General features: G+C 39.2%; 2 long non-coding RNA genes and 1 other non-coding gene across 3 annotated transcripts; 1 reads left to right on the top strand and 2 right to left on the bottom strand.

Annotated features, from left to right (window-relative positions):
* Positions 1-4,986: 4,986 nt before the first annotated feature.
* LOC134326661 (uncharacterized) lies at positions 4,987-6,375 on the bottom strand. The gene is made up of 3 exons (XR_010014552.1): positions 6,272-6,375; positions 5,565-5,691; positions 4,987-5,066 (listed from the first exon to the last, which is right to left on the bottom strand). It is a non-coding gene; the product is annotated as an uncharacterized LOC134326661 (long non-coding RNA).
* A 435-nt stretch (positions 6,376-6,810) lies between these two features.
* LOC134326662 (uncharacterized) lies at positions 6,811-8,235 on the top strand. The gene is made up of 3 exons (XR_010014553.1): positions 6,811-6,914; positions 7,495-7,621; positions 8,117-8,235. It is a non-coding gene; the product is annotated as an uncharacterized LOC134326662 (long non-coding RNA).
* A 1,577-nt stretch (positions 8,236-9,812) lies between these two features.
* On the bottom strand, positions 9,813-9,886 carry trnai-aau (transfer RNA isoleucine (anticodon AAU)). The gene has a single exon. It is a non-coding gene; the product is annotated as a tRNA-Ile (tRNA).
* Positions 9,887-17,111: the final 7,225 nt, after the last annotated feature.

Genomic DNA, 17,111 nt, shown 5'->3' with positions numbered 1-17,111 from the left:
GAGAGAGTATGACGGTGTGTGTGAGAGAGTATGACGTGTGAGAGTATGATGGTGTGTGTGAGAGTATGATGGTGTGTGAGAGAGTATGACGGTGTGTGTGAGAGTATGATGGTGTGTGTGAGAGAGTATGATGGTGTGTGTGAGAGAGTATGACGGTGTGTGTGAGAGAGTATGACGGTGTGTGTGAGAGAGTATGACGGTGTGTGTGAGAGAGTATGACGGTGTGTGTGAGAGAGTATGACGGTGTGTGTGAGAGTATGACGGTGTGTGTGAGAGTATGACGGTGTGTGTGAGAGAGTATGACGGTGTGAGTGTGTGAGAGAGTATGATGGTGTGTGTGAGAGTATGATGGTGTGTGAGAGAGTATGATGGTGTGTGTGAGAGAGTATGATGGTGTGTGAGAGAGTATGATGGTGTGTGTGAGAGAGTATGATGGTGTGTGTGAGAGAGTATGATGGTGTGTGTGAGTATGATGGTGTGTGTGAGAGAGTATGACGGTGTGTGTGAGAGAGTATGACGGTGTGTGTGAGAGAGTATGATACTGTGTGAGAGAGTATGATGGTGTGTGTGAGAGAGTATGATGGTGTGTGTGAGAGAGTATGACGGTGTGTGTGAGAGTATGACGGTGTGTGTGAGAGAGTATGACGGTGTGAGTGTGTGAGAGAGTATGATGGTGTGTGTGAGAGTATGATGGTGTGTGAGAGAGTATGATGGTGTGTGTGAGAGAGTATGATGGTGTGTGAGAGAGTATGATGGTGTGTGTGAGAGAGTATGATGGTGTGTGTGAGAGAGTATGATGGTGTGTGTGAGTATGATGGTGTGTGTGAGAGAGTATGACGGTGTGTGTGAGAGAGTATGACGGTGTGTGTGAGAGAGTATGATACTGTGTGAGAGAGTATGATGGTGTGTGTGAGAGAGTATGATGGTGTGTGTGAGAGAGTATGATGGTGTGTGTGAGAGAGTATGATGGTGTGTGTGAGAGTATGATGGTGTGTGTGAGAGAGTATGAAGGTGTGTGTGAGAGTATGATGGTGAGTGTGAGAGAGTATGATACTGTGTGAGAGAGTATGATGGTGTGTGTGAGAGAGTATGACGGTGTGTGTGAGAGAGTGTGACGGTGTGTGTGAGAGAGTATGATACTGTGTGAGAGAGTATGATGGTGTGTGTGAGAGACTATGATGGTGTGTGTGTGAGAGAGTATGACGGTGTGTGTGAGAGAGTGACGGTGTGTGTGAGAGAGTATGAAGGTGTGTGTGAGAGAGTATGATGGTGTGTGTGAGAGAGTATGACGGTGTGTGTATGAGAGTATGATGGTGTGTGAGAGAGTATGACGGTGTGTGTGAGAGAGTATGACGGTGTGTGTGAGAGAGTATGACGGTGTGTGTGAGAGAGTATGACGGTGTGTGTGAGAGAGTATGACGGTGTGTGTATGAGAGTATGATGGTGTGTGAGAGAGTATGACGGTGTGTGTGAGAGAGTATGACGGTGTGTGTGAGAGAGTATGACGGTGTGTGTGAGAGAGTATGACGGTGTGTGTGAGAGAGTATGACGGTGTGTGTGAGAGACTATGACGGTGTGTGTGAGAGAGTATGACGGTGTGTGTGAGAGTATGACGGTGTGTGTGAGAGAGTATGACGGTGTGTGTGAGAGAGTATGATAGTGTGTGTGAGAGAGTATGATGGTGTGTGAGAGACTATGACGGTGTGTGTGAGAGAGTATGATGGTGTGTGTGAGAGAGTATGATGGTGTGTGTGAGTATGATGGTGTGTGTGAGAGAGTATGACGGTGTGTGTGAGAGAGTATGACGGTGTGTGTGAGAGAGTATGATACTGTGTGAGAGAGTATGATGGTGTGTGTGAGAGAGTATGATGGTGTGTGTGAGAGAGTATGACGGTGTGTGTGAGAGTATGACGGTGTGTGTGAGAGAGTATGACGGTGTGAGTGTGTGAGAGAGTATGATGGTGTGTGTGAGAGTATGATGGTGTGTGAGAGAGTATGATGGTGTGTGTGAGAGAGTATGATGGTGTGTGAGAGAGTATGATGGTGTGTGTGAGAGAGTATGATGGTGTGTGTGAGAGAGTATGATGGTGTGTGTGAGTATGATGGTGTGTGTGAGAGAGTATGACGGTGTGTGTGAGAGAGTATGACGGTGTGTGTGAGAGAGTATGATACTGTGTGAGAGAGTATGATGGTGTGTGTGAGAGAGTATGATGGTGTGTGTGAGAGAGTATGATGGTGTGTGTGAGAGAGTATGATGGTGTGTGTGAGAGTATGATGGTGTGTGTGAGAGAGTATGAAGGTGTGTGTGAGAGTATGATGGTGTGTGTGAGAGAGTATGATACTGTGTGAGAGAGTATGATGGTGTGTGTGAGAGAGTATGACGGTGTGTGTGAGAGAGTGTGACGGTGTGTGTGAGAGAGTATGATACTGTGTGAGAGAGTATGATGGTGTGTGTGAGAGACTATGATGGTGTGTGTGTGAGAGAGTATGACGGTGTGTGTGAGAGAGTGACGGTGTGTGTGAGAGAGTATGAAGGTGTGTGTGAGAGAGTATGATGGTGTGTGTGAGAGAGTATGACGGTGTGTGTATGAGAGTATGATGGTGTGTGAGAGAGTATGACGGTGTGTGTGAGAGAGTATGACGGTGTGTGTGAGAGAGTATGACGGTGTGTGTGAGAGAGTATGACGGTGTGTGTGAGAGAGTATGACGGTGTGTGTATGAGAGTATGATGGTGTGTGAGAGAGTATGACGGTGTGTGTGAGAGAGTATGACGGTGTGTGTGAGAGAGTATGACGGTGTGTGTGAGAGAGTATGACGGTGTGTGTGAGAGAGTATGACGGTGTGTGTGAGAGACTATGACGGTGTGTGTGAGAGAGTATGACGGTGTGTGTGAGAGTATGACGGTGTGTGTGAGAGAGTATGACGGTGTGTGTGAGAGAGTATGATAGTGTGTGTGAGAGAGTATGATGGTGTGTGAGAGACTATGACGGTGTGTGTGAGAGAGTATAATGGTCACCTCCATGATAAGAAAACACCTGAACTACCACAATAGTATTTATTTATTTTTAAATGTAATTTTAAAACATGTCAGTGCAGTCTGTATTAGGATTTATATGAACTGGGTTTTATGCACTAGAAGATGGTGGGATAATTAAATGTAAATATGAGTATTTCTTTTAACAAAGGAGTTTAGCTACCACTAATTTGGTCTATAGATAAACACAAAGAACAAAGACTCATGATAGAACAATGCAACACTGTTCAGTCCACAGCCCTCCATTCACACCTTCTCATGTACATTCTGGTTGAGGACGGTTCATTATTTGCTAAGTGGAAATCATCTAAACACTAGAATTTTGGAGTGTAGACCTAGAAGTGTTAAAGTAAGAGGCTATTCATTTATGAAAACTTAGCATTCATAATATGAAGAATTTATGCAAACACCATAAAGACCAGGGTAAAATTCCTCCACTTGAAAGTAAAAGTTGTTCTGTGTTTATTCAGGTAGATTAAACTTTTCATTAAGAGTGAGCAGTCGTAGCCTAGTGCTTAAGGTACTGGACTAGTAATTAGAAGGTTACTGGTTCAAACCCCACTACAGCCAGGTTGCTGCTGACGGACCCTTGAGCAGTGTGGGAGCTGATTTGACTGAGCATTTTGAAGTGGAGGCTTGACCGCAGTAGCAAATCAAACAGTTCACAGACACACAAGTGCACAGTAAATATTTCTACACCATAAATACAGATAAATCTATAGGTGCGTGTTTCCTCTTCTAGTTTTCTTATTGTTCCTCATATACAGTAGAAACTAATTCACACAAATATACATACAGCATTTTACATGACTTACATTCTTATCATAAAAGCTTTATCTAAGTTCATGTCATTTCACTTTACAGAATAGCCTTTCAATTCCTTGTTTGTGTTTAGGATTAAATGTAAATAACTTCTCTGCTATGATAAATAGGTGTAGTTTGACTTCACCCATCATGCTTTGTGACTCCATCTACTTCATTTGCACACGTTCCATAGATAATGAGCTAGTACTTCACACAAGAAGGTGTGAATAGTTGGCTGATTATTGACCAATGCAGAGTTTTGAACTGGTCTTGGGTCTTTGTCCTCAGCTCTATTTAAGGACTAAACTCTAGACCTGTAGCTGAGTCACTTGGTAAGAAGGATCTTCTGCACGTTCTTCATTAGAAACGACCTGCTGGAGACACCAGCTTTGTTAAAGTGGCTGCCAGGATTCTAACAGGAAGGTAAAGGGTTTTCTTGTTTGTTTCTTTTACATTTACGTTGCATTTGTTGTTCTTTTTATTTTATTATGTTATTTAATAATATCAGTCTGCCTTATGTATTGATCTGAATTATTTACAGTCCATTTGCACACATGAAATGATTCTTATTGATTAATTAGCGGGGAAAAAATTGGGCATACTGGCACAAATGTCCTTGATTGTCTAAGTTATACATTTCTTCAACATATATTTCCCTACACTGTTTATTGTTTCTACATTTTAAGGCTATTGTTGTCCTTGAATTCTATACAGCTACCACTTTTTCACAGATGTTATTCAGTCAACAAAGTATTACATTTTAAATCATTTATTTTGTCTTACAGAATTGAAAGGCTGTTGGTTGATGTGTGGACAGCTGTGACCTCCACATATTATGATATCCTGCACAATCTTGAACAAGTTGAGATGCTGGACATTGCAAATACCCTGCACCTCTTTCTGGTACATCTTGTGTTTCTTCCCCGACCTTCAGATCTTTGTTAAAGGCTGGAACCACCATCCCCTTTTATGACCCCGGAACAAATGTGGCAAATGTAACTTTTGTACTGACTCTGACTTGTACTGACTCTATTCTCATAGATACTTGTACTGACTCTATTCTCATATATATTACATATAAATAAATAACAGTACACAGTTTGTTTTACTTATTTATTGAATGAGTACAAATATCCACAGACAAATACTGAGCCATTGAAAGAATGTTCTTGGACAAAGAGAGGGCAAACCAGCTGTCTTAACCATAGGTGGTAAAGTCTGCATTAGCCTGTTCAGAAAGAAACACCAAAAAGCTAAATAAGCATTGACTTTTGTATAGATTACAATGTTTCTTGTTATATACATGTACATACCACTCTGCAAATGTATTTAGAGAAGTGTAGTCAATCATATTTTTACAATAGCTTAAACACACACAAACTGGTGTTATTATAGCAGGTGAACAAAGCAGAATTGGAATTAAGGGCCATATTTAATGCATTAACTCAATAATTATAACGGTGTCCTAATATGATAGTATTGTCCTTATAATTTAATTATAGGAATAAGATAATGAATGAAGATAATATCAAATACATTGTTATCTTTCTCCACACTAGCTGGCATGAATTTCTATACAATCCAATGGAAAATATATTTGACACACTGAACATAAAGCCGAAATAAAAACATTAGTGTTAACAATATCAATACACAATAAGTGCACCATATTAAATGCAGACTGGTTGGTACTATGATATTGTTGATATTGCAGATATGTTTTTACCTTACTGCTTGGTGTTCTAACACTACTTGCTTCCTTGCTGGATTCTGGTGGGGGAATCTCAGCTACAATAGGGGAAAGCTGTCATTGTATGTGGCTTTTTCTTGAACACCGCAAATGATTCAGAAACCTACATTTAAAACATTACATTATGCATGGTAAATATGCAATGTTCACACTTTATATAATAGTAAATAAAGCAAAAGCCTGACATACTGTAAGGTGTCAAAAACTATAAAATTGTTGTAATAATAAAAAACAGCAAAACATTAAATTGTAAAACATTTTATTTTAAAGAGTTGAAGTTAAATTATTTAATGTGTCATGTTTGATATTCTAGTTTTGGTTGGGAAAGTGAAAATAATATGTCCACTGTTGTGTTAGAGATACTGTAATTCATCAAATCATTTAGGTGGCTATAGCTTCCTGATCTACCCACTTTGATTTACTAAAATAGTCAATTTTTGTACTGTGGCACTAAACTCGTGAGCACATTAACTTTACTGTATAAAGGCTTTACTTTATTAATTAACATGTACAATACACAAAAGCTATTTTATGTAAGTTAGGGGTACCGCTTTAGCTGGCTTTCCAAAGTCAAATTTGATCGAGTTTATATTCACATAATGACACAAAGTTAACTTTACATTCTCTTTAACACTTTTTTTAATTAAAAAATAAGTCTAAAATAAAATAATTATTAATCTTACCTGAGGTCGTTGATTGTCCATTTGTCTTCACAACGGTTCACTCTCTCCGACCAATGAAAATGCAGGGGAAGCTGGAGCTCATTGGTCGAAGCCGAAAACACATTCTGATTGGTCGACGACTTTTGGCACTGTTTTAACGTGCAAACTCCGAGCGCGAGGGCAAAGTGCAGTTATGAGAGCGAGCAAGAAATATCTGAGCGCGAGCGCAGTTTGTTTTGAGTGCATACGATTTGAGCGCGAGAGCAGCGTTTCGAGCGCGCGCATGCACATAGTATGGCGTCAGATTAGTGCCAAAAGTCGAGCGCACATTTTATTTGTGCGCGAGCAGGATTTTCTCTACTCTCGCACGAATTCACCCCGCTCGTTCACGAATAAGTGCATGCGCGCGCTCGAAACGCTGCTCTCGCGCTCAAATCGTATGCACTCAAAACAAACTGCGCTCGCGCTCAGATATTTCTTGCTCGCTCTCATAACTGCACTTTGCCCTCGCGCTCGGAGTTTGCACGTTAAAACAGTGCCAAAAGTCGTCGACCAATCAGAATGTGTTTTCGGCTTCGACCAATGAGCTCCAGCTTCCCCTGCATTTTCATTGGTCGGAGAGAGTGAACCGTTGTGAAGACAAATGGACAATCAACGACCTCAGGTAAGATTAATAATTATTTTATTTTAGACTTATTTTTTAATTAAAAAAAGTGTTAAAGAGAATGTAAAGTTAACTTTGTGTCATTATGTGAATATAAACTCGATCAAATTTGACTTTGGAAAGCCAGCTAAAGCGGTACCCCTAACTTACATAAAATAGCTTTTGTGTATTGTACATGTTAATTAATAAAGTAAAGCCTTTATACAGTAAAGTTAATGTGCTCACGTGTTTAACGCCACAGTACAAAAATTGACTATTTTAGTAAATCAAAGTGGGTAGATCAGGAAGCTATAGCCACCTAAATGATTTGATGAATTACAGTATCTCTAACACAACAGTGGACATATTATTTTCACTTTCCCAACCAAAACTAGAATATCAAACATGACACATTAAATAATTTAACTTCAACTCTTTAAAATAAAATGTTTTACAATTTAATGTTTTGCTGTTTTTTATTATTACAACAATTTTATAGTTTTTGACACCTTACAGTATGTCAGGCTTTTGCTTTATTTACTATTATATAAAGTGTGAACGTTGCATATTTACCATGCATAATGTAATGTTTTAAATGTAGGTTTCTGAATCATTTGCGGTGTTCAAGAAAAAGCCACATACAATGACAGCTTTCCCCTATTGTAGCTGAGATTCCCCCACCAGAATCCAGCAAGGAAGCAAGTAGTGTTAGAACACCAAGCAGTAAGGTAAAAACATATCTGCAATATCAACAATATCATAGTACCAACCAGTCTGCATTTAATATGGTGCACTTATTGTGTATTGATATTGTTAACACTAATGTTTTTATTTCGGCTTTATGTTCAGTGTGTCAAATATATTTTCCATTGGATTGTATAGAAATTCATGCCAGCTAGTGTGGAGAAAGATAACAATGTATTTGATATTATCTTCATTTTTATTATTCCTATAATTAAATTATAAGGACAATACTATCATATTAGGACACCGTTATAATTATTGAGTTAATGCATTAAATATGGCCCTTAATTCCAATTCTGCTTTGTTCACCTGCTATAATAACACCAGTTTGTGTGTGTTTAAGCTATTGTAAAAATATGATTGACTACACTTCTCTAAATACATTTGCAGAGTGGTATGTACATGTATATAACAAGAAACATTGTAATCTATACAAAGGTCAATGCTTATTTTGCTTTTTGGTGTTTCTTTCTGAACAGGCTAATGCAGACTTTACCACCTATGGTTAAGACAGCTGATTCGCCCTCTCTTTGTCCAAGAACATTCTTTCAATGGCTCACAGGACAGGAACACATCAGACCAGTTCGTCTGTGGATATTTGTGCCCATTCAATAAATTAGTAAAACAAACTGTGTACTGTTATTTATTTATATATAATATCTATGAGAATAGAGTCAGTACAAGTCAGAGTCAGTACAAAAGTTACATTTGCCACATTTGTTCCGGGGTCATGAACGGGGATGTTGGTTCCAGCCTTCAACAAAGATCTGAAGGTCGGGGAAGAAACACAAGGTGTACCAGAAAGAGGTGCAGGGTATTTGCAATGTCCAGCATCTCAACTTGTTCAACATTGTGCAGGATATCATAAAATGTGGAGGTCACAGCTGTCCACACATCAACCAACAGCCTTTCAATTCTGTAAGACAAAATAAATTATTTAAAATGTAATACTTTGTTGACTGAATAACATCTGTGAAAAAGTGGTAGCTGTATAGAATTCAAGGACAACAATAGCCTTAAAATGTAGAAACAATAAACAGTGTAGGGAAATATATGTTGAAGAAATTTATAACTTAGACAATCAAGGACATTTGTGCCAGTATGCCCAAATGTGGCCAGTGGGAATCCTAGCATGGATTTAAGTTCAGTCACTTGTGGAACTGTCTGTACTCTGATGGATGACATTCTGGTTTCCACATGTTCACTCACCAACATGTGAATTTGCCTGAGGGCATTTAATATATCTTAAGGAATATGATTTTTTCCGCTAATTAATCAATAATAATCATTTCATGTGTGCAAATGAAATGTAAATAATTCAGATCAATACTTACTACATACTGCTATTTATGCAGCTACCCCTCCAAAGCTTTATGTCTTAGTAAGGCCTAGACAACAAAAGAAACCTAAGATAATTAGACATACAGGTTAAAAGATGAGTATAGTCAGAATATGCCTGATTGTTAAAGCTTTAACAAATTCTACCCTTTTAACATGATGATTTTATGTACTCTAAAATAAGTCTAAAATTAAAATAATTAATAATCTTACCTGAGGTCGTTGATTGTCCATTACTCTCTTTACAATGGAAAGTTGGGGCTCATTGGTCGAAGCTGAAAACACATTTTGATTGGTCGACGACTTTTGGCACTGTTTTAACGTGCAAACTCCGAGCGCGAGGGCAAGTACAGATCTGAGAGCGAGCAAGAAATATCTGAGCGCGAGCGCAGCTTGCTTTGAGTGCGCGCATATGATTTGAGCGCGAGAGCAGCGTTTCGAGCGCGCGCATGCAATTTCGTGCGTGAGCACAACTCATTCGTGAGCGAGCGGGGTGAATTCGTGCGAGAGCTGAGAAAATCCTGCTCGCCCACAAATAAAATGTGCTCTCGACTTTTGGCACCAATCTGACGCCATAGAGAGATCTCAAATAACATGAACCTGAAGGTCTGAACTTACATTGTAGAAAAGAAAAACAAGCCAGTAGCAGCAGTGTGCACATTAAACCATTTACAGAAGGGTCATTAAGTTTGGCTAATTGAAATAATGGCATGTTTCTGACTTGAATGAGAGGGGCATTAAAAAGATCTCACACTTGTCAGAGACAACGTTTGAAGCCCAGGTTAATAGGATCTGGTAGTTGGAGAAGGCTCATTGGTTTAAGTCCAAAAGTGGGTGAGGCCCGTACGGGGATCGAACCCGCGACCTTGGCGTTATTAGCACCATGCTCTAACCAACTGAGCTAACCGGCCAATTCATGTAGTCACTTTAAATCTTTGTATAACATAATTCTACACTAACTCCATTCAAGCAGCTTAAACGGACTTTAATAATACACATCTAAGAGGTTTTGTGGGTTCTTATATGTGTGAACTATCTAAACTATATATTTCTTAAAGTTCTTGACTGAGCTTAATGCCGCCAACCAGTGACTGGAGCAGATACGACTCAGGTCCTGCACACAGTAAGTAGTGCTGATACACAGTACCAGTCTGCACACCAGAGAGGCTCCAAACATCAAGTTTTCACTCATTAAATCATGTTTGTGAACTTTGTGGAATGAATGTAGGATTTGTACGTGTAGATTCTGGGTTTTAGGAAGTTTAGCTACTGTTAATATTTTTTCCCAGTTGAACTAAAAACAACCTGAATTGATGTTTTAATTGTTCATTAAGACTTCACTAAGAGTTATTACCATCAAGCAAATGTAAAGCATATTTCTATATGAAGAGCATCTGTTTCCAGATAATCTACACTGAGGTTTAATCGTTTGATCAACAGGCAGGTTGTGCAATAAAAGACACTCGTCCCTGGGTGGGCTCGAACCACGAACCTTTCGGTTAACAGCCGAACGCGCTAACCGATTGTGACACAGACATGCGCACAGCTAACAGCACAGCTGTTTCATTGGACGGTATACAAAAAATCAAATCTCTCTCTATACAGGCTCACTGTGGAGGCAAATTGGTGGTTAAGTGGGCGGGTCTAAACTGATGAAGACTGAATGAATGTACCACAATACAGTATAGTTTAGATAGTTCACACATAACCCACAAAACCTCTTAGATGTGTATTAAGAAAGTCTGAACATAAGAAATGACTAGACAGTGATGTCTGAAGTAGGACTGAGATCTCGGGTCATTAAAATAACATGAAACTGCTGCATTTCTGGTGCAATAACAAACAAACTCAGTTTAGGAGCCGCTCATTTCTGCAGATCTTCACTGTAAGTGTGCAGAATCTCAAATGGTTTTTGTGCTGCTGGTTGAATGGGGTTAGTGTAGAATTATGTACAAAAATCTGAACAGAGAACAGATGAACTGGCCGGTTAGCTCAGTTGGTTAGAGTGTGGTGCTAATAACGCCAAGGTCACGGATTCGATCCCCGTATGGGCCACACCCTCTTTAATGATTAAAGGTAGCATGGCTGAGAGAGAGTCAGGTGAGCATGTGCTGTGTATCAGGACTTTCTAACCTGAGTAATTTAATAACTGAAAGTAAGAATATCACCCTGTTCTTCTACCATCTTTAATTCTGGCTTCATCTCACACGAAGATCTGTTCTGCTCAACAACAGTAAAGCTCTCCATCGTTTCTGTGTGGCAGGTCCTTAACTGAAGGGCTGTCAGTGTAGAATCAGGTATGTGGGTATATGACCTGCCCTTGTACATCGGCCGGTTAGCTCAGTTGGTTAGAGTGTGGTGCTAATAATGCCAAGGTCGTGGGTTCGATCCCCATATGGGCCACACCCTGTCTCTTGGACTTAAACTAACAAACAAGTGAGACTTCTCTAACTAGCAGGTCCTATTGACCTGGGCTTCAAACGTTGTCATTCTGGTAGGACAATAAAAGCGATATACTACTTTTTATTCAATGTATTTAACTACATAGTGTTGTACAACATGACATGTGTACTTAATACTTTTGTATTTGAATACTTGCAAATTTGAATACTTGCATACTTTAATACTTGATTACTATAATACTTTGCATTAATATATATTGAGCTGCTGTAATAAATGATCTATCTATAGATTCATTTAATTTTATCTGTAATGCTAGTGATGGGCTATCCTAAACTATCTTTAGGAAAGTAGATATATCTAGCTTTGGGGTTGTTGAGGCTAAATATTCATGATTGTTGTAATGTTGCTACACAGTCACATTAGAAATCCCTTTTAAAACTAATGTTTGATATTGCAGTGTCTGATGAAGACACTAAAAATCTTATCTGGTGGAGAGTGGCCAACCAGGCCCTCTTCACCGGAAAACAGAATGCAGCGGTTCGAGGGTTTGAGTAAGTGACTGTTTGTTTGACATAACAAAATTTGTGTTACATCTTATGCATAATATTAATTACAAAGGGTGGTATAAAGACAAGTTTTAGTATTCAAGTTTTGCAAACTTTTTCAAAGCATTAAAAACTTTTAATGACTAAACTTTTTTTGAAGCAGTGTATGCTATAAACATTAATAACTGTTATGTGCATTATATTGTAGAGGTGGGAGAACCTCAAACAAAAATACAAAGTAAGCTTCGTTTGTTGGCAAGATCTTCAGTAAAAATATCAGAAAAGATTTGTAATCCAAGTTAAGATCCTTGTACTGTGTCTATGAATCTTGTAGGAACTTAAGTGTCCACCTACTGGGGTAAGTACAGAGGGTGGTGAAGCAACAGCAGCATCCTGGAAATGGTATGCGGATATGGATGAGGCAATAGGTGAGAGACCATCAATTGGCCCACCGACCCTTATTTCCTCATCCGGCCAGGATGCTGCTGAAGCTTCACCATCCTCGAGAAGCATGGAAACCCCAGCCAAAAAGAGATGAGGGGAGAAAGATTTAGTTGAGTATCTGAGGGAGATGGAAGAAAGTGAAAATGAGAGGGAGATAGAAGCAGCAGAGAACGAGGAGAGAAGATGGAGAGAGGCTGAGGAGAGGTAGGAAAGAAGAGAAAGGGAAAGAATAGAAAGAGAGGAGAAGAGAGAGCAAGAGGCGCACCAGAGAGAGGAAAAGCGAGAGCAAGAGACGCGAGAGAGAGAGGAGAGACCAGGAAGCAAGAATGAGGGAGGAAAGCAGAGATAGGGAGGCAAGAGAGAGAGAGAGGAAAGGTTTATTGAAATCCTACAGATTCTAATGAAAAAATAAATAGTTGAAAATCAAAAAGTGTTGTAGTATTATTGCATGTTGTGAGAAAGAAAATGTGTTGGCAAATAATGGACATAAAGAATTTTCTTTTTCATTTAATCTTAATTAAAAATAGAAAAACTGGAAAAATTGGAAAATTGGAAATTGTAATTAAAAAAATATTCAAGTTTTACTTTTAAATAATGCATAAACTGTTAATGTCAAGAGACAATCAAGAACTGTAGAACAAAACGTAAAAACAAACAACATGAACCTATTAACAAAACATTTTTCTAAACATAATCATGCTCATAAAGAGCTGGTATGCTGTGGTGCTGAGACAGCTGCAGCCAGATGCTTTCTTGCATCTTCACCTGATGTAATGTCATTAATTACAGGCTCTGGTTGGTCAACATGCACCTCTGTTAATTCTGGCTCAGTGATGTCTCCATGAGCGATACAGAGGTTGTGGGGCACCGCACAGCATGTAACAACCTTCGGGGCGAAGACAGGGCTCACCTCAAGGGCTTTAAAGAAAATGGAACGCCATCTTGTCTTCATCATTCCAAAAGCCCTTTCCACCACATTCCTGGCCTTGGACAGTTTGCTGTTAAAACAAGCCTGTACAGGGTTCTGCACAAGCTCTCGATAGGGGGTCAGGAGCCGGATGAGTGTATTAATGCAGGGATAACCCCCATCCCCAAGAATGTATTGTCCTGCAGGTGGGTATAAGCACTCTTTATACACAGGGCTGTTCTTTAGTACCCTTGCATCATGAACCGACCCAGGGTAACCAACAAAAATGTCTCTGAACTTCCCCTGGTGGTCACAGATGGCTTGAAGCTGTATTGAGTGGAACAGCTTCCTGTTTAGGTAGCACTGTGTGTTGGCAGATGGGGGTTTTATTCGAATGTGGCACCCATCAGTAGCACCAACTGCCACTCTAAAACATTCGGATCCGGCCAAGTGGGCAAACTCAGCTCCTACACACTCAAGTTCATCACCAGTTGGTAGGGTGATGATCCTCCTGACGAGCCCTCTGACAGCCCTACTCATTCTGTGTACAATGTTGTGCACAGATGATTTTCGAAAAATTATTCTACTGTAATTATTAATGTGTCAGATCTATCATTTTGTCATTTATTTTCATTGTATTAGTCTAATCATGGTAATGTAGTATACTGTTGCTAAAGAGGTACTTACATTATTTCTGAGGTAAAAAATTAATAACTTTCTTAGTTCTCTTCTGTGATTTACTACTCTCTGCCATTTCAGTGTGGAGTCGGGATACATGACTATAGATTAATCAGTAAGTGGCGCAAATAAAGACGATAAATACCCAAAATTTTGGCGAGTGGAGCTTGAAATGAGCATGCGGTCTGTAACTACGGTCACTTGAAGCTGGTAAGATGGCAGACGTCAGGCACGTGCACAGACATTTTTGGGGGCAGGTGCTCAAGCCAAAAAAAGGGCACCCATCGCCAAAATTATTAGTTAAATAAAAAAAAACAGTAGAATATTTAACTTACATATTTATTTTGTTAACACAATCAATACACATCTAATCAAATAACTCAAATTATCAAATTGCATAAATAAATGAAAAACAGGCAAAAACAAGGCCATATTGTGCACGCGTTTTAATAACCAAACATCTCATACTGATACATCTCCCTCATTTGCTTTACTGGTAGATGGCCTAATCCAGGATAAAAGAGAGCTGCTACCCTGAGCTGCTTGTTGTAGTTCCTTTTCTTTCTGCTTTTGTAACTTTTCTTTTCTTGGCATTATGCTGCAAAATTTGTAAATGAGATAAATCAATGTTGTGCATAATAATCAACAGTGACTTACTGAATCTCCATAAAGGGTATACATCATTTTACTGTTTTCTGACAGAGTTGAAGCATTACACTAATAATATACCATTACTAGTATCAATTTACCTCATCAGTCTGTCATGTAGCTCAACTTAAGACCTACCTTTGATTTCAAATCAGAAACCCACTTTGGGTACTTAATGTTAACAATGGGCCTATTATTATGCCAATAAAATCAAATAAACAGCTAAAAAACATTTTCCTATTTATTCATCATTGTTTGTATGCTGTTCTATATCATAGAGCGTTTTATTTAGCCTTCTACATATATTAGTTTGTAATGTTAATTATTCTTCATTTGTAAACCTCAACTGTTGAAGTATAAATGCTTGCATGAAAATAACTTGTTTGTATCTATTTTCAAAACTTTACTGTGAAAGCTACTTGACTTGAAATAAAAGCAGTATTTATAAAACAAAGTTTGTAGGTTGTGAGGGACATTAATAAGTGTATATTAAAAATAGTTTGACATTATTATAATAAATAATCTTAGAGTTTAATAGATTTATTTGTCTCTAATATAAAAATATTATGGATTTACTGATTTTAACTATAAATTAAAATAAAATTAAAATAAAAGCATTATCTATAAATCAAGGTTTGTAGGTTGTGATGAATATTAATATGTGTTTATAAAAATAGTTTGACATGATTCCATCAATATATTAAAAGACTTGAATGGATTTATTTCTCTGTAATAAGTGCAGAGTAAATGTTTCCTACGTTTTTCTGTTAGTTTGATGACGCTCTCTAACGCGTTAGCTGGACTTGGCGCTTGATCAGCGGTTTCATTTAAATTTTTCTTTAAATAAATACATTTAACCCTAAAATTATTATAAAATAGTTTTTGTAGTAAGTAGCCTACTTTAATCTGTGTGAGAATTCTTAAAATAAGTAGGTGTTAGGTGTTTTATATAGATAGGAATAGCGAATGTTAAACGAATGTTAAACAGCTGGACAAGGCTTTGAAATCACGTATTTCATGACTCATGAGTACAGAACATGTAGGCTATGTGTTATGCATGGATGCTCTTTGTATGAAACACTGTCAGTACCTGTCTGTAGTAAGTGTGTTGCAGCGGTTTGGCCTGGAACTTAGCACTGCATGAGTGTAACCGGAGGAGGAGGAGGAGGAGAGAGGGAGAGGGAGGGGGAGGGGGAGGGGGAGGGGGCAGGGCGGGAATCAGATCGGGGCAGAATTCTCACAAGAACTCAAATAAATGCCCGTCAGATATCAAAACACTTTTGGGGGGAATCTTATCTAATCTTCTTCTTGCATTCATTCTCCATTCATCTGACAACGCAGCCCCTACATCGCAGTAGATTAGATAGGTTCTACCATCTGAGGGAATTCCCCCCTCCCACATGTTTCAGTTGGTTTGGCCCATGAGGCGCAAACCATCAGTCGGTGGTGGGCAGGAAGAGGCCAGGTAAAAAAAAACCTGCAGAAATATTGATCATTTAATGAACACAGAAACCTCAGATTTTGGCAAGACAAACGTTTTGTCGCCCACAGAAAGTAATGTGAAAATCAAACAAATAATTTACTTCAAATACAAAGATATGTTTCATAACATTGGTGAATGAAGTTGTGGTGCTATTAGAGCCATATTTAATATTTTGTGTGACTTCCATGAGCTTTAAGGACTGCATCCATGCGGTTCGACAATGAGTCTTACATGCCTCCCAGAGTTCATCAAGATTCTTTGGTTTTGTCTTCCAAGCTTCCTCTTTCATCCTACCCCAAACATGCTCAATGATGTTCATGTCTGGTGACTGGGCTGGCCAGTCCTGGAGCACCTTGATCTTCTTCGCATTGAGGAACTTTGATGTAGAGATGGATGTATGAGATGGAGCACCATCCTGCTGCAAAATTTGACCCCTTTTATGATTGGGAATGTAAGAGGTAGCTAATACTTCTTGATATTTTAGGCTATTGATATTGCCTTCCACCTTGCAAATGTTTCGCACACCCCCATACTGAATGTAACCCCAGACCATGATCTTTCCACCACCAAACTTAACAGTTTTCTGGGTGAATCTTGGATCCATACGGGCTCCAGTAGGTCTCCTGCCGTATTTGCGACGGCTGTGGTGTAATTCAACTGAAGATTCATCTGAGAAATCCACCTTCTGCCACTTTTCTAGCGTCCATCCGTTTAGCAGGCTGTGGGCCTTGGCAAATGCCACACGGTTTTTTAATTGCCTTTTGTTTAGTGCTGGCTTCTGGGCACTGATTCGACCATGGAGGCCATTTCGAGACAGAATCCTACAAACTGTTCTAGTTGACACAGGGACTTGAGGTGACCAGGCCTGGTGGAGTTCTGCTGCAGTGGAAGAGGGGCTGGCTTTGGATTTTCTAACCAACAAACGTTCCTCATTAGCAGTTGTCTTGCGGGGTCTGCCGGACCTGGGCTTGTCAAAAACATCTCCAGTCTCTTCAAATCTTTTTTTTAATTCTTTGTACTTGACGCTG

Source organism: Trichomycterus rosablanca, chromosome 14, assembly GCF_030014385.1.
Source record: "Trichomycterus rosablanca isolate fTriRos1 chromosome 14, fTriRos1.hap1, whole genome shotgun sequence".
NCBI classification, from domain to species: domain Eukaryota; kingdom Metazoa; phylum Chordata; class Actinopteri; order Siluriformes; family Trichomycteridae; genus Trichomycterus; species Trichomycterus rosablanca.
This window is presented reverse-complemented; position numbering and strand designations above follow the sequence as displayed.